The sequence below is a fragment of the Lontra canadensis genome, unplaced genomic scaffold, assembly GCF_010015895.1.
Source record: "Lontra canadensis isolate GAN:19392208 unplaced genomic scaffold, GSC_riverotter_1.0 scaffold44, whole genome shotgun sequence".
In the NCBI taxonomy this organism is placed as follows: Eukaryota; Metazoa; Chordata; class Mammalia; order Carnivora; family Mustelidae; genus Lontra; species Lontra canadensis.
This window is the reverse complement of record NW_022631038.1, coordinates 2,387,440-2,400,566: the sequence shown is the minus strand read 5'-3', so window position 1 is coordinate 2,400,566 and position 13,127 is coordinate 2,387,440. Positions and strand designations below refer to the sequence as shown.

Below are 13,127 nucleotides of genomic sequence, written 5' to 3'. Positions count from 1 at the left end.
TGCACCTGGTTTCTTTAGGGTCGGGACCTCGTGCTGGGATGTGGCTGCCATGACTCGGGATGCTCGTGGGGCCCGCAGGGGAACAGCAGCCTCTCTGACTGTACCAGGGGTGTCTCCACCACGGACCTGGCACTGGGTCCCCCAGAGTCACGGCACAGGGAAGGGAAGGGGATGTCGCCGTGAGTCCACTGAAGACGGGCGCGGGGTGAGTGAGTGCTACGAGAAAGCTATCACTTCCCTGAGCTTCTGCTGTGGATGAAGGAGAACACGCGGGGATTAATGGCAAAAACCCCCACCATGAGCTCTGAAGGGGGTGTGTCACGCGAAATGGCCTCCGTTTCTCAAAATCAGCGCCCCAGGTCACAGCACTGGCACCCGCCCAGGTTGGGATGACCGCTTCCTCATCTTGAGCTGAGGGAAGGCTGTGGGCAGCGGTGCCCAGCCCTTCCCAGCCCCGGACGTGCTGCAGAGATGACACGGAACGTGGCGGAAGGAGCGAGGTCCACGGCGTACCAGCCCCCACGCGCCCCTGCACCCTGGGCTGAGCGTGGCCCGTACACCAAGCGCTCAGGCAGGTGGGCTTGCGGAACTGATCCTGGGGCTTCCCTCCTGCTCGCCCAGTAACATGCATGGGGAAGAACGTGAGGGAAATGAGGGCCACGGGAGCTTCTCTGGGGCTGGTCTGGCATCAGACGACCAGGGGCATTTCCATTACATGGGCTGAGGTCCCTGCAGGTCCTTCCTTCCCTCCTCAGCTTTGTGCAGCCTGTGTGAGGCCAAGCCTTTCTTCAAGAGACAGTTCGCCTCTAAGGAGTCTACCGCCTCCAGCATTTGAGGCCTTCGGTGGGCCTCACCTAACCAGTGACTGTTGTACCCTGGCTGGGCTGCGGTTGGAGGGACGGGTGCATGCACCCAGCACCCACTGTTGGGGACATGCCGGCTGACCCCAGATGTCTGTTTTCTTGCCTCAGACCCCCAGGTCTGCAACTCTGTGGTCACCCTTGCCTCCAGGAACATGTCTTGTCTCTCTCCAGTGCCCCGCTTGCATCCGCCCCTTCCCAGGACTGTCGCTAAAACAGAAGCCGGTGAGCTCTTCCTCTGCTTGTTCCCTTTCCAGCCAGGACGCGTCTGCAAACCTGGTGGTCCTCTCCCCGCTGCACTCCCGACCACCCCTGCTTTGGCTTTACCAAACAGAGCATGTTTTCTCTGGCCGGAGGACCGCTGCGAGCCCACCCGACTCCCAGCGACGCGGTGTGTGTGCTGCTTCCTGAGTGCGGGTCTTTGCTCTGACGGCGCGGCCACCTCGCTGTGCTACGGACACGTTCCCCACGCGCGGCCGGCCTCTGCACCATGGGGATCCTGCTCCCTGCCTCTGGGGGGGGGCCGTGCGCACTCTCGGCCCGGCCCCCGCGCCGGCGCTCCTTCCTCCGCCCTCTGCCCTGGTCACTCTGCCCTCCTCCCGAGAGGAGCCGGCTCCAGCTCACCCTGCAGACCTGGGGTATCATTAGCCTCCCACACTGCTCGCCCATGAGCAGCCTGAGTGTGCAGTGCCAGCGGCCTGCCGGGAGCCCGGCCGCTCGGGTCTGCCCCAGCACCTGCAGGGGAGGCCCGGGGAGCCGGGGGGCACTGAGCCTGGAGGCGTGGGCACAGCAGGGAGCAAGCCGGAGGGGTTCTGTTACTGCTGAAACTCCTGAGCCTTCCTGTTCTACCCGCTCTCCGCTGATGCCACAGGGACCCCAGTGACCCAGTCCCCTGCCGACCCTCGTCCAGCAGCCGGTCTCCAGCGTCTGGCCTCACCAGCCGGTCACACTCAACGTGTGCGCCAACCTCGTATGCTCGCCTCCAAGGAACGAGTGAGCATGAAATCAAGAACTAAAAAGCAAAACAGATGAGCCAGGAAATGATTTAAATTAGTTGCTTTAAGACAAATATCTTTTCAGTGTCTCACACGTCCCGCAGGTGGTCATTTACAAGATCCCGTGCTAACGGCCTGGACTGAGGCAGTCGGCTGGCTGCCCCGCGCACCCCGCTCTTCGCCCGTGTTCATACACCGCTCTCCTGCGCGCCCAGGACTGGATATTGGGTCACGGACGCAGCTCACACCCGTTACGGACACGCCTGTGGTTAAACTAGAGAAACGCCTCAAACTTTACACAGAGGTTTTCACAGACGTGACTGGAGAGTCCTGTGACGCGGCCCTCGGACAATTCAGATGTGCTCATGTTGTGAGCTAGACACGGAGGTGTCACACAGGTGATAACACTTCTCACGTGACTTACGCACGCCGGCTCTGAACGCTGCAAGACAAATTATGTACTTTGTGATTTTTTGCGATGAAGACATTGGTCGCCAACCTTCTGAGGGAAGCGTAATTGAAAGGAGGCATGAAGCTGGTAAACCGCATTTGGGCTCTGGGAGCACAGCCTCGGGGGTCAGCGCCGCTCATGCAAAGGGTGGTGGGCGTGTTTATTCAGAATCCGCGGCACGGAACTGAGCACGCGGCACGCGTGAACCGCGTGTTGGACTGACGTGCTGGCGCGCAGAGCACCTCTAATACAGAGCTCACACAGGCGTCCGGCTGGAACCACGCTTCTTCCGTCACACGCACGGCGAAGTCCCGCGCCCCCAAGCATGGACTCGACCTGGACGCCTGGTTGCAAACTGACGGCCGCGTGGGGGATCCGAGGTCGTCCCGATTCCAACTGCATCATTCTATCTGTCGTGCCCTCGCGGTAAAATGACATGTAACCAACCACATTTCTACACATTGCATATTGAAGAGTCAGAAAAAACAGCAAAATTTGAGAACAGTGCCGTGCACAATAGCATCAGAGAATGAAACTGTTAGTATAAATGTAGGAAACACAGATGGGGTCTCTACGCTAAACGCCAGGAGATGCTGGGGAAGAGAGCAGAGACCTGAGCCGGCAGGCAGACGTCCGTGTGTGTGGACGGCAAGGCTCAGCGCGGCAAAAGTGTCCGCTCTCCCCAGACAGCCGGACGTCCTGGAGGCCCTTCCAAAGTCCCAGCAAGGTTTTGTTGAGATACAGACAAGCTGTTTCTGAGACTGTAACAGAAATGCCAAGGGACCAAAATGGCCCAGCGATTGTGGAAAAGAAGAATAAAGCTCGAGGACACGCCTTGATTTCCAGGTTTCTATATAGTGCACGTAACGAAGGGAGTGTGGTGTTGGATGGGGGACAGACACGATCGGCCAGCCCTGTGTCCAGAAACCGGCTCAACAAATGTGACCCACTGGTTTCTGAGGAAGGTGAAGACGCACAGACCGTTCAGGAGTCTTTTCAAAAAATGGTTTTGGGACAACCATGTCTCCATATTAAAAAAAAAAAAAAAAAAGAACCTCAACCCAGTGATGCACCTTATCCAAAAAGGAACTCAAAACGGACTATAGATCTTTATCAACAACATAAAACTGCACAAATTTAGAAGAAAGTATAGTTCTTAGACATGACATCCAAGGAATGGCCCATAAAATTTAAAAACTTTGGTTTTGCCAAAGACACTGTTAAGAGAATGAAAAGTCAGGCTACCGCCTGAAGAAAATATGTGCAAAACACACATCTGACAAAGCACCTAAAACCAGGCTATGGAAGGAGCTCTCAAAACTCATCGGTTAAAAACAACCCAATTCAAAATGACGGCCCAGACACGGAGTCGATGCGGCCTGGGGCACGACAGGGACATGAAAGGCTGCTTGGCATCATCAGCCACTAGGAAAATGCAGCTCAAAGCCACAAGAAGACATCACAGTGGGCGAAATTTAAAATACTGACAATACTAAGTGTTGGCAAGAGTGTGGAGCACTGTGAGCTCTCTTGCACTGCTGGTAAGAATGCAAAATGGTACAGGCCTCTGTCAAGCAATCTGGCAACTTCTTCTAAAGTTAATCATTTACTTCCCGTAGGACCCAGCAACCCTACTCCCTGCTTTGAAGGGTAGAAGGCAAACAATATTTCTGGAACTCTTTTTTTTTTTTTTTTTGTAATGAATATATTGGCCAAGAACTTCTTGAGGGAAATAGTAATTTCAATCTTAAATGAAAACTTCTGTTCATTAAAAAAACCCAAACCTGTCCACGAGTGTTTGTTAGCAGCTCAATCCTGAAGATCACTAATCAGCCTAAACAACCCAAACGTTCCTCAGTGAGAGGAAAGGCAGACGGAAGTGCAGCAGGAAGACGGGACAAGCGTGATACCTGCGGAAACTCAGAGGCATCTCCACGGTGTCACGCCGAGCGGAAGAAGCCACTCTGAGGTTTGCGGGACGTTCTTCTAACGACTCAGCCATGGGGGGAGCAGAGCGGCAGTCGCCAGGGCGCAGGGATGGGCGAGGGGAGGCTGTGGCGTGGGTACGATGGGAACGCAGGGGGGACGGCTCTGGGCTGAAGCGGCCTGACTCTGCTGGCAGCCACAGGAAGGCCACAGGCGTTAAAATCCACAGAACTGCACACAGAAAGCGCATCTGTGTCTCTAGATTAGTACCGAAGCTGGGCCACCGCCATTAGCAGGGTCTGTCTTTATGAAGCCGAGTGTTGAAGAAGACACTGTGTCGTCACCAGGACTGTCCAGCTGGAGGCCCGTGTCCGTGAGTCTGGCCGTCCCTCCAGATGCACCAAGCCCTCGTTTCCCTGTCCCTGGCCCCTGGTGCCCACCACCCCCTTTGCATTTCCATGGATGTAACCGTTCCGGGTACCTCGCAGGGGAAGGCTGGTGGGTCCTGCCGTGTCTGGCTGCTTGCAGTCCTGCCCTCTGAGGCTCACCCGTGCGGGAGCAGCCGCCACATTCCCCTCCTAGATCACTCAGGCTGGATGACGTTCTGTCGCATGGACACACCCTTTGGTTTGTCCATTCTTCCATCGAGGGCACCTGGGGGTCTCCCCCCTTGTGGCTTCTGTGCTGAGCCCCTGGCTTGCCCACATCTGGCAACGCCTCCGACAACCGGCAGAAGGGGTGCCCGGACCCCCAGCAGCTCGGAGGGAAGCGGTCGGGAGAACGCGTACGGTGGCCAAGTACGAGGCTAGCGCCATGCGAAGGCTGGTCTGCCCTGCTGAAAGGAGCGGCCCACCCACGGCTGGAGGGGCCACAGGGCCCTCCCCTAGGGAAGTGTCTGGGGCCGACAGGCGGGTCAGGTCAGAGCAGGGCCGGCGTCTGCCCATGCGGCAGCAGGAGCCCCTGGCAGGCCTGGGGAGGCACTTCCAAAACACTGGGGTTTTGGTTATTTGTTAAATTTTACAGTTCATGGGACGTGGGTACTTAGCCTTTTCTCATACGGCACTGGAAGGAAGGGGCTCATGTGCTGGGACTGGAGAGACGGGGAGGACCATGTGTCTGGAGGAAGAACTGGCAGGAGGGAAGGGGGCGGGTCTCGGGGCACGAGGTGACCTGTCAGCCCCGCAGACCAGCTGCGGCCAGGCCAGGCGGACGGGCGCGAGGGTTGCGGGCTGGTCACTTGTGGGGTTGCCCCCTCCATCCCTCCTTGGTTTTCAGCCTCTGCCCCACAAATACTGGTGGCGGATGGAGTCCCCTGCCAGAGGCCCACTGGACGGGGGCCCCCAACAGAAGAAGGGGTCTTCTTCCTTAGTCTGTTGTTGTTTTTCCTTTTTTCTTTTCTTTCTTTCTTTTTCTTTCTTTTTTTTTTTTTAGCTCTCAACACGGGCGCAATCCCACGACCCTGAGATCAAGACGTGAGCCAAGACCAAGAGTCAGACGCTTCCTCGACTGAGCCACCCAGGCGCCCAACGCTTAGTTAGTTTTCAGGACACAGAGTTAGTAATTCTCTGATGAGGCAGTTTTGTGTTCACTAAGGTTGAAAAAAGAGGCAAATGGTTAACAGTTTGCCCTTATTTGGCAAGACTAGTGTGTCTTGCCCACGTCTATCCCATTCCTGGAGGCTCGTTTCCGGCAGGAGGTTAGGAGGCAGAGGGGGCGTCCTCAGGTCAGCCGGGATGATCTGGGACGAGGGGCAGGGCAGCAGCTCCCTGTGGGGCCGAGAGCTGTCAGAGCCCGGGAGCCCCCGGTCCACACCCTAGGCGAGGCTGTCTCCACACGTACAGCTGAACATTTTTGCACAAGTGAGATTTGAAAAAATTAATCTGCTTATTTCTTAATGAAAGCTTTTGGGCCAATGAGAAAAATAACACAAACTTGTTATCTAGAAAAGCCAGAATCTGAAAGGTTGTAGAAGAAATTCTACCACTTAGGGATGGCCCTTGTTTCTCGATTTGGGGAAACAGTGTCCGGACCCAGCTCTGCGCACACATAAACAGACAAATGGGCAGGTGCCCTGGAACGGGCTTTCAGTTTGCACAATATTTATGGCACAACCCAAATCTTTCTTTTGGCATCAAGACCAATAAAATGACAACTCCTTGATGGCAAACCAAGTCTCACGCCGTGGGAGGGAAGCCAAGGCACAAAGGGCAACCGTTTCATTAATTTTTAGGGTAAACTGCTCTTTCCTTTAACCTGTGTCCTTGTATGGCTTTTGGGAAACATTTTCCCTCCGCTTGCGATAATGTCCGTCGCCAGCAGGGGGAGCCCGTGCACCGGCTTCCAGGCCTCGGCCGCCGCAGCCGCAGCCGGACCCCAGGAAGGGATTTTCAGCTGTTCCCGATTTGCCCGAGAGCCGGGCGTCCTAACAGGACATTAGTTTTCACCTGACGCGCCTGCAGATCCACGGCCGCCGACCGGGGAAGGATTGGGGCCTCCCGCGAGAACACACGAGCCCTCCCCACCGCGCTCGCACTGGGACTGACCAGAGACAACGGCCGGCCCCTTCCCTCTCCGGAGGAAACGCTGTTCCCGTGAAAACCGTGACTATCCCCGTGCTCGGGGTTGTGGTGAGCGGGAGGAGAGGCCGTGGCTCCTACTTTACTTACCTTTCCAGAGCCGTCGGAACGTCCACGACTGAAATCACAGGGAATCCCCGGCCCTGGGCCGCGTCCCCACCTCTGTGCGCTGCCCACGGGCACGGGGCTCCCAGACACACCTGGGCGCTCCCCGTTGCCCGAGCACAGCCCAGTGAGCCTTGGGGTCCCTGCCCTCCCACGGCCCAGGCCTCACTGCTCGCTTTTCTCTCCTGGATGGACGCTCTTGCCTGAGTGCCCGGGAGGAGCGGGAGAGCAGTCATGCGTCCCTGCACACGCAGCACAAAGGCAGGAGCTGGACGGTGGCCAGCGCAGGCCACCAGCTGAGAGCGGGGACGTGGCAGACTGCGGCCCTGTTAGCACCAGTCCTCTCCAGGGGTTTAAGCCCAAACTTCAAGATCGAGTGCATCTAGCCCTTTGTCCCTAATGGTTAAGGTCGTCCTAATGGGGTGATGACCTCGGGTATATCATAATATTAGAATGTCTCTTGAATACCACGGAGGATGCTCCAGCTTCCTTCTGACAACACACAGGAACAACACGTATGTTCCGTCCCTCCGCCTCTCTACGGTGCACTAATTTGGGGGACGCTGATCCTTCCAACCCAAAGTGCGTGCTGGTATCTGCTCCGTCTTTCCTACGGGACGGAGAAAGAAAGGAGCTCAGGGAGCGGTTCCTACGTGGGCCCTGCCCGTTCTTGAGCTCGCAGTCGCGGCTCCTTGGGGAACTCAACGCGGACGGCGCTCCTCACACCAGCCCGTGCCCCCGCTCCGGCCGCTCAGCCCGGGCACGGGTCCTTAGCAAGGATCTGATCCCGGCACGGAACTCTGGCCGCTGGAGGCCCTACGCAGCCGCCTCACTCTGTCCCATGGCCCCGACGCCCCCAGGACTCGTCTGTCACCCTGTCTTGGAGGGTCCAGACATGGGGCGCCCAGGGCTAACCCCAGTGATGGTTTTCCTCCTGGCGCCGTCCTACGTAGCTAAACCACACGAGTTCTAGGAATTTCTCTCTGTGTCCCCAAAGGATTCCATTCAAAAAGGGAATAAGGAAAGCGATTCCACTGGCTTTTAAAATACAGGGTGTGTGATTCTCACGCTCTCCCGCATCGTTGGTGGGGCAGGAAACGCCGCTCCATTTAACAGGTGCGGCAGCCGATATTTGAGAGTGCATGGGGGGCGGACACTGCCTCTCCTGACCTTTGGTCCAGGACCCGGGGCTGCAGCCACCACCCCGAGCCAGATTCTTGTGGCTTCCACGTGGGGCAGAGGCTGATGTTCCAAACCTAACACTTGGAAGCAGAGGAAGAAATCGCAGGCTAGCCACACGACAGAAGGAAAAGGTAGGAAGGGAGAATGGATTTTTAAAGAAGTGTAGGATTATTTTATTCTTTAAAAATGTGTAGACTTACCTTACGATACCTTGTGAAGGTGTGACAGGCTAGAACTACAAATGTTCCTGTATATAAGGAAAAGTAGTATCTATTGACGGTGTCAGAGGGGCCTGTTAGAGCCCTGAGAGCTGGGGACGCTGCGGCTGCCACTCTTCCCAGGAAGATTAGTTCCGACTCATTTTTGGTAAACATGGACAGCTGGGGACAGTGAATGCAAAACAGCGGTTGATGAGGCGAGATTTTCCAGTTTGGTGATCGTTTTGAAGGACGCATTTCCGCGTCATTAAAGCTAGGGCCAGTCAGCTCCCACTGAGCCAGGAGACGCCGCAGCTCCCCACGAGCCGCCCGTAAGGGCTACGCCATCCCGCTCTGTTCGTGGGACCAAAAGCGGCCCCCGCCGGCCAGGTGGGAGACGGACACGTGCTGGGGCTTCCGCCTGTAACCGAAGGGCTGAACGCCACAGGACAGCCCTGTGTCCTGCCCCGCCGTCCATGCAGGGGGTTTCACCAGGGGTCCTGAGAGTGACCGAGTAAAGGAAGGTGCTTTCTCGTGCCAGAGAGTCTTTGACTGGGGGGCATTCCTGGGAGATTCCTTTCCAGGGAGCCCCGTGGTGAATCTGCGTGACCTGTTTGGGGCCACGGACCACAAGGCGCGGCGAACAGGACGGGATCGCTGGAATGTCTTCCTCCTGGAGCTAAGCCCCAGCACGCTCGCGTGTGACGTTCCTCGTGTTTACTGACCACGAACAGCACACGAAGGAACCCACATACCTTTCCCGCCCCCCTCCCCGCTTCACGCTCCTTCCATGGCGGGGAGAGACCCTTCGCGGCCGCGGGCAATCTGGTTTCAGTGGCTTATCCTCCTCGAGGACCCCCTGAAGAGGCCGCAGCAGGAGCAGCTTCCTTCCTTCCATCCAACGCGCTCCTCATCCCTGCCGGCCATGCCTGTTTCCCCACAGAGCCGCCCTGCCTGCCCCAGGTGCTGAGCCCGGCCGCCCCGGGTAAGTACTTCCGAACCAGCAAGTGCACCAAGGGTTACAAGTCTGCGGATAAGAGATGGGTCTGACAGGCGTCTGAGCTGTGACCTCGCTCCCTTTCCGGTCCGGGTGTGTTGGGGAGAGCGCCGGGGCAGGGGCGCTCCCATCGGTGCCCCACAAGCCCCGTGACTCCCGGGTGTCCCCAGACACCACGGGTGGCCAGACGAGACTCTCCCGTGGCCTTGGCCACGCTCCTACTTTTGCTCATGTCTGTTTCTCAGACGAAGCCGTGACGCCGGTTTTGCTCAGACGTCCAATGTGCCTCAGGAGACAGCGTCGGGGCTGTGTTTTGGGGCAAAGTCAAGACGTCCCAGATGTCACAAACGGGGGACATTCTTCTCTGTCTGAAGGGCACGTGCAGTGTGCCCTGTGCTTTTGTTCCCTGCAAGCTGAAGGATGTGTTTCTGGATTGTTGACTCGAGTGAGTTTAATTAGAGCCGCGAGTTTCTTTCTTTAGAGAGAGCCGTGCGGGGCCAACGGCAGTCATTTCTCTATTTCTGGAGGAATTTACAGGCAGACCTTTGAATTACAGGGAAATTTTAGGTTACTGGCGCCCGACAGTCGGTCCCTTCTCTGATCCCGGAAAGCAAGGCCGCGGGCAGGCTGTGCAGCCTGTGGGCACAGCGGCTTGTGGGCGTGCGGCGGTCCCCGGCGGTCAGCTCGGCAGGGACCGGCGCCAAGGTCCAGGGCTTTGCCATTAGCAGACGGTGAAGACGAGGGTGACGACGAAGGCTGCCATCTGCGGGGCCGCGGGGGAGCGGCGGGGTTTGACTCCCTCCGGCAAATCGGGAGACGACCACCCCCTACCCTGCAGGGATGGCTCTGCCCCCCTCGGGGGCCATGCAGGGGTCGGAATGACAAGAGGCTGTCCCCCTGGGCACAGAAAGAGACAGCAAGCCCCATGTCACAGCCTGATGCCCGGGGTCCAGCTCCGTCATCCTGGGCAGTGGCCACAGCAGAGAGGAAGGCCACAGAGGGGGCGGGGGTGCCTGTCGGGCTGGAAGTGGCCCTGAGAGGCTCCCAAAGCCACAAGCATGGTGCTGTGTTTCCAGCCGCCCACCCTCCATCTTCTCGGTCAGGCACCGGTGACCTGGCGAGCGCCCACCTCTTAACAGGCCCTTCTGCTGAGGCATCCCTGTGGAGGAGCGTGGCTGTGGTGACCAGCGACTGGTGACCTGGGGCTCCAGAGACGCAGCAGCGTTCCCGTCCCTCGCCTGGGGAAACCGGCAGCGCTCCCTGAAAGGAAAGAGGCGTCTTCCCCGCGGGGAAGCTCTGCTCCCCCAGAGTCAGGGTGGCCGGCGCAGGGTCCACGGCCCTTCTGGAATGCGGCCTTCCTGATGCCTCCTTGCTGTCTCCAGGGAGGTGGGAAGCAGAGCCGGACGTCGGCCCACACCACTCTGGTCTGTGTCTGCTGCTTCCAGGCACCCGATTTGCAAAGACCTCAGTGAGTCCAACGGGCACAGGAGGCTCTTTGAGCATAAATGTCAAGCGAATGTCCCAATGGGCCTAGACACCAGAACGATGGCCCCAGTGTCTTTTCTTGGAATCCAGTCATCTCTGCACAGAAGGTGGGTGAGCAGGTCAGGGCTATGGGGTCCGGAGTGTTCTCTTTGGACAAGACAAGTTGTAATGGGTTGTGCAGTAGGTGAGGGCCTTGGCCCCAGGTTCAGTGGCAGTGGGAAGTAGCCCTCAGGGGCAGAGCGGAGCACTGGGCCCCCGGGGGAGAGGCCAGGCCACCCATCTCCGCCGGCGCACTCCCCGAGGAGCCTGGTCTCTCTCGGTGCCCGTGGCCAGACCCACGGTGTCCACCAGATGGGTGGCCACGGGGCTCATCCACCTCCGGCCAGAGCCAGAGTTCGGCAAACGGGAGGATCTGATTCAGGAGACAAGGGGGGTGGGAAGGGCGTCTTCGGAGGCCAGGAGATGGGGATTTCTGTCTCCCCTGCACACAGACCAAGCTCTCATAGGCCGAGCGCACCCGAAGGCATCCCGATGGCTGCTGGTGAGACCTGAGTCCCCGGGAGCACCTGCAGATGTCCCCGGACGTGCTGCACCAGTCTTCAGAGAAAAGGCCTTCATCTGTCACTTACTGTGTGGCCGAGAAGCTGAGGCCTGGAAGCAGGAACGCACCCGCCCCCCACCTCCACCCCACGGCCAGAGGCAGTGACAGGTGCACGGGAAGCCGGAAGCGTCCGGGCCCCTGGGTGTCCATCCGGAGGCTCTCAGGTGTCGCATGGCTGAAAGTCAGGACACACCAGACCTAGGGTGCCCAGGGCTGGGGGAGCACGGGTTCCCCACGGTGTGGGCAGCACAGAAGGCTACTTTCGCTGTTGGTGCTTTTCCAGCGGTGGAAGCCAAGCCCCAGCCTGTGTCTCCAGTTCTAACTCGGCTCTGGTCCACGGCGCGAGGTGTCTCGGTTCCTTGGCACTCTGGAGTGAGAGCGTGGGGGCTGCCCGGGCCCTCTCCAGCCAGGGAGGCCTGGAAGAAGTGTCCTTCAGCCTCCAAGAGACTAGGAGCCAGGGGCCGTCGGGGTGGACGCTGTCCCACTGCCGCTCTTCACCGGCCCCCAGGACTCAGGGGGAGGCCACGCACGGAGGGTCAGCCACGGGACTGAGTGTCCCGCGTGAGGCTCGGCACACCCACAGCGTCATGCTTCACGCGGTCCCCTGAGATGGGACCCCATGCAGGGAGATGGGGCCGGGGGCGCAGAGCAGGACACACAAGATGAAAGAATTTGGTATTTTCCTAGGGGCCTGCCCTCCAGCACTCCGCTCTCCGTCTCTCCCTTGGAATTCTCACCTCTCCAGCTTGCCTTTGGGTTCCCAAAGATGATGCCACCTGCCGGCATGGGCTCCCCTCTCCCACCTGCAGGGTCACTTCCACCCCTAGAAAAGCTGAGCTCTGGTAGTTCCAGGACACTGTTGGGTCCCTTGGAATCAGAGAATTCCTGGTAGGGAGTTGGCTCGTGGAAGCCACCGACAACGGTGGAACCCATCTGTCCTTTGATGGTTACTCTGATGTCATAGTGGCTGGCGCTTTCCTAGCTTTCCTGGTGGATTTGCAGAGAGAGAGGCAGAGAGACTCACGGGGATACAGGGAGGAGGAGGAGTGTTCTGGAAGGTCGGGGCACAGAGTGTCTGCTCGGCATTGCTCACGGTCTGGAATCCCCGAATCTGGGGAGGGGTGGCGGTTCGGGCTGAGGGCTGGGAGTCAGCGGCTCAGCTCGCAGCTCTACCCAGCGGCCGTCATCCCCCCGCGAGCCTGTTTCAAGAGCCCTTTGCCCCAGACTCTCAGACAGGTGCACTCTAAAGCCATGTAGCGCAGCAAGCCCCCGCGGTCTTGCCCGTGGCAGGTGCCATTAGGTCTACTTTCTGGTCCTCGTGACCAGCCTCTTGACATAGTAACGGTTCCCAAGTTGCTGGAGGAAGACTTTCCAAATAATCCGAAGCTCTTGCTCAGAGAGGACAGAAGACCCTGGTTTATTGATTCTCTCCGTTCGAGAACAGCGTGGAGGTGCCGCTCCCTGCAGGAGGGAGGTTCTGGGGTTCCCAGACACGACCTGCCTGCCCTCCGGGCACCCCTGGCACAGGGCGCCTCCTGGAAGGAGCTGTGCACGGTGGGGACGGGTCGCGTGGACCACTGAGGCTCTCGAAGGGTCTGCACGGTCAGTAAGGACTTAGGGAAGCCCACTGGCTTGGCCGTGTGCCGGCTTTGCCCTTGGTTTCAACTCAGGCTCTGTGTTCGACGTCACGTCCTGTCACTCTGCAAACACGCGCGTACCGCACCCACACCCACACAGCTGCCCGGCACCGGG

At 58.6% G+C, this 13,127-nt stretch overlaps 1 protein-coding gene across 4 annotated transcripts in view; it reads right to left on the bottom strand.

Moving 5' to 3' along the window:
• MBP (myelin basic protein) overlaps positions 1–13,127 on the bottom strand; it is a 102,667-nt gene that overhangs the window by 10,350 nt on the left and 79,190 nt on the right. The gene's annotated exons all lie outside the window — the stretch shown is intronic.